At 44.1% G+C, this 3,328-nt stretch overlaps 1 long non-coding RNA gene across 1 annotated transcript in view; it reads left to right on the top strand.

Annotated features, from left to right (window-relative positions):
- Positions 1-242, top strand: part of LOC116686275 (uncharacterized) — a 12,254-nt gene extending 12,012 nt beyond the window's left edge. Inside the window, exon 4 of the long non-coding RNA XR_004331207.1 lies at positions 232-242. This is a non-coding gene — a long non-coding RNA (uncharacterized LOC116686275). The remainder of the gene's footprint in view (positions 1-231) is intronic.
- Positions 243-3,328: the final 3,086 nt, after the last annotated feature.

The following is a 3,328-nucleotide window of genomic DNA, read 5'->3' as shown; positions in this document are numbered from 1 at the left end:
ATGAAATTCAGGCTGCAGCCCTAACGACAGGCATGGCTCGGATGGTAGAAGCCAGCGACCTCAAAGACAAACATCTTCCAGGAGGCTCCAGCTTCCCCATTAGTACCTTCATTAGAAATCAGCCCAATTAGAGAATGAAACATGGTGTAATCCGAGCTCTTACTCTCAGCCGGTTTCCTCATCCACTGGACACAGGTCCACCTACAAATCCCGTCCTCACATCTGGAGGAGTTGGCTTGAAATCCCATTTTACGCAAATACACAAAAAAGACATGAAAGAATTCAGCGTGATTCATTCCTGCCCTGCAGCGGCTCTCTGCTAATGTGTTTCATCTCCTTTCTTTCCATTTCAGAAATCCAGTTTCATGTTTATTCTACAATTACTGCGGGTTTTACTGTAAGACATCCCCCCCCCCCACCCAGTGTGTTTCAGTTGCATGGGAACTATTGCCTACACATTGCTCTATGCTTCACAGAGCCTTTGTTTCACATTGTCACTGCTTTTTTACTCCTGGCATCATGTTATCATGTTATCATGAGAGCGGGGGCTCCTCTGAGGCCGACCCACCGTACGACCTCTCCTTTCTGAGGTCACGGGATGTGTTCCATGGGCTGACCTCAGATTCAAGACACGGACACAACCAGGGCTAGACAAGGTCTCAGCTTGGAACAACACTGACCTCAAGTGGTTGTTTAACAGCAGCTCATTCAACCGACTGGAGCTCTGCTTCATCATATATTGTTTACATGATATTATGCTCTGATTATAGTAATTATCATGCACTTACCACATGCTCATACTGCTTTTGTGATGCTTTATATTGTTGAATGAGCAGAACCGCAGGGGGAGTGTTCCAGCTGCACAGCACACGGTTTGTGTTTGTTCTCACCCCCCCCCCCTCAGTGACAACGTGCTTGTGTGCATTCCACTATTCAGTCAGTAAATAGCATGGAAAAAATAAATGAACTTTAATAATTGAGGCTGAACTCCATTAGCTTGTAAATAAGACTTTGGATGCAGGGCCGGATGAGCCTGCCACGGGGCCCTGGGGCCAAAATGAGATGAGGGCCCCTATCGACCCCTTCTGTTGTGACTATTAGTGATATGTTGCTTTCACACCCTCCTCATTTGGTTTTTTTAAAACAAACCCTTGAGCGTTTCGTGGGATAATCCGGTTCCTTTGGACCACTGTGAATGCTCGTCCCTACTCAAACAAACTCTGGTCCACTTAAAAACGGGGGTCTCAGTTCGCTTCCAAGTGTAAGGTTAAGTGTCAGCGAGTTTCGGACATTCTGTCGATCAACAAGCTGCCGCCTGGATCGCGTGACGAGGGTCTACAGTGTGTGCAGCAGTGTGAGAGGGAACCAAACCAAATGAATTGAGTTCTACAGGCCTGTCAGGGAACAGGAACCCCTAACAGTATTTCCCCTCATGAGTCCGTCCCCGGGACAGCTGCCTGTGGTTGGTTTACCATGGGACAGTAGGACATCAGCAGGACAACAGCAGGACAACAGCAGAACATCAGCAGGACAGCAGCAGGACCTCAGCAGTCAGCAGGACAGCAGCAGGACCTCACCAGGACAGTAGCAGGACAGCAACAGGAAAGCAGCAGGACCTCAGCAGGACCTCAGCAGGAGCTCAGCAGGACAGCAGCAGGACCTCAGCAGGACCTTAGCAGGACAGCAACAGGACAGCAGCAGGACCTCAGCAGGACCTCAGCAGGAGCTCAGCAGGAGCTCAGCAGGACAGCAGCAGGACAGCAGCAGGACAGCAGCAGGACAGCAGCAGGACCTCAGCAGGACATCAGCTGGACAGGCGAGTGTGTTATCTTTAGAAGTGTATTGACAGGCTCGGGCGGTTTGAGCGACACGCCAACGTGCCGACCGAATCGGTGCTGTGTTTTTGAGCTGAGCTGGACCGGAGAGTATTCGGTAAAAATGGTTGAATGGTGCTGCTTTGCCCTCTTTATTTATTTATTTATTTAATACAGGGACAGTGCATATTAATTAACGACATTTCTGTCAATACGCCAGAGTTAGCCAAAAGGCTATATTTCATCTGCAGTCCCTTGACAGATGATAAAAGTCATCCTAAAAAAAGTCCAAATACATATTTATATAACAACATAGCAATTACAATACATTGGGTAAAAAGTACTCTTGCCTTCTCTTCCAAGTTTACTGGAAGTGATGTAGAGTTACTCTGTGTTTTAAATAAAAAACAAACAGGTAACTGATGTAAGAAAATAATGGTTATATAAATAACAGTTATACAAATAACAGTTATATGAATAATGGTTATATAAATAACAGTTATACAAACAACAGTTATATGAATAATGGTTATATAAATAACAGTTATACAAACAACAGTTGTATGAATAATGGTTATATTAATAACAGTTATACAGATAACGGTTATATACATAACAGTTATATAAATAATGGTGTGCGGTTGATTTAATTTCTGCCGATGTGAAGAGTGGTTCATGTGGATTTGAATTGAAACTTTGAAGTGTTAAATTGAAATTTGTTGTAGGGGATTAATTATATAAGTAATAAAGGCATAAAATGCCATGAAGGTAATAAAATAAAACATCATTTCGAGGAGATAGGTTTGATAGGCGCCAATGCAACAAAACAGAATTTCAAAATGAATTCATATCTTTTAAGTATTTGTTTCTTCTGACCAAGTTTATAAAGCAATGGGTTATGTGGTAGGTACGTGTCATTTCAGTTGATCTTGTGTTTTACAGTTTTTCTCAATTGTTTACACACAAATTTTGGTACTTGAGACACAATGACCACAACATGTAACTCAGTCACCAACCCCCTGAACCAATTCTGCTAAACTACAAGCACAGTTCCTGCTTTACACTCAAATTGCAGTTCTAAAACACTCTTTTTTCAAAACACTACACACAATTCTCTGCTTTCGGCACAAGTTTCATGCAGAAAATATCCTGTTTTCACAAGGAACACACCGCCATTCAAATATGCACACTGACCCATCACAAGGGCAAACACCCGTCACACAGTTTTCCCATTAGCAATCAGAGCTTTAGCATAAAAGGGCAACAGGTGAGCTCTTCAATAGAGCAATGGACGCCAACACTGGAAACAGAGGCAGAGCCAGAGGAGTAAGAGTAAGAGGAGGAAGACGGGGAGGACGAGGACGAGGACAAGGAAGGCCAAGGACCGTAATCTCTGATGAGATCCGAGCCACTTTGGTTGATCATGTGGTCAACCATGGTCTAACAATGAGGGAGGCTGGGCAAAGAGTACAGGCAAATCTGAGCAGGTACACTGTAGCATCCATCATCCGGAC

The sequence above is a fragment of the Etheostoma spectabile genome, unplaced genomic scaffold (genome assembly GCF_008692095.1).
Source record: "Etheostoma spectabile isolate EspeVRDwgs_2016 unplaced genomic scaffold, UIUC_Espe_1.0 scaffold340, whole genome shotgun sequence".
Lineage (NCBI taxonomy): Eukaryota > Metazoa > Chordata > Actinopteri > Perciformes > Percidae > Etheostoma > Etheostoma spectabile.
The sequence above is the reverse complement of the archived record's forward strand: the minus strand, read 5'-3'. Positions and strand labels throughout refer to the sequence as shown.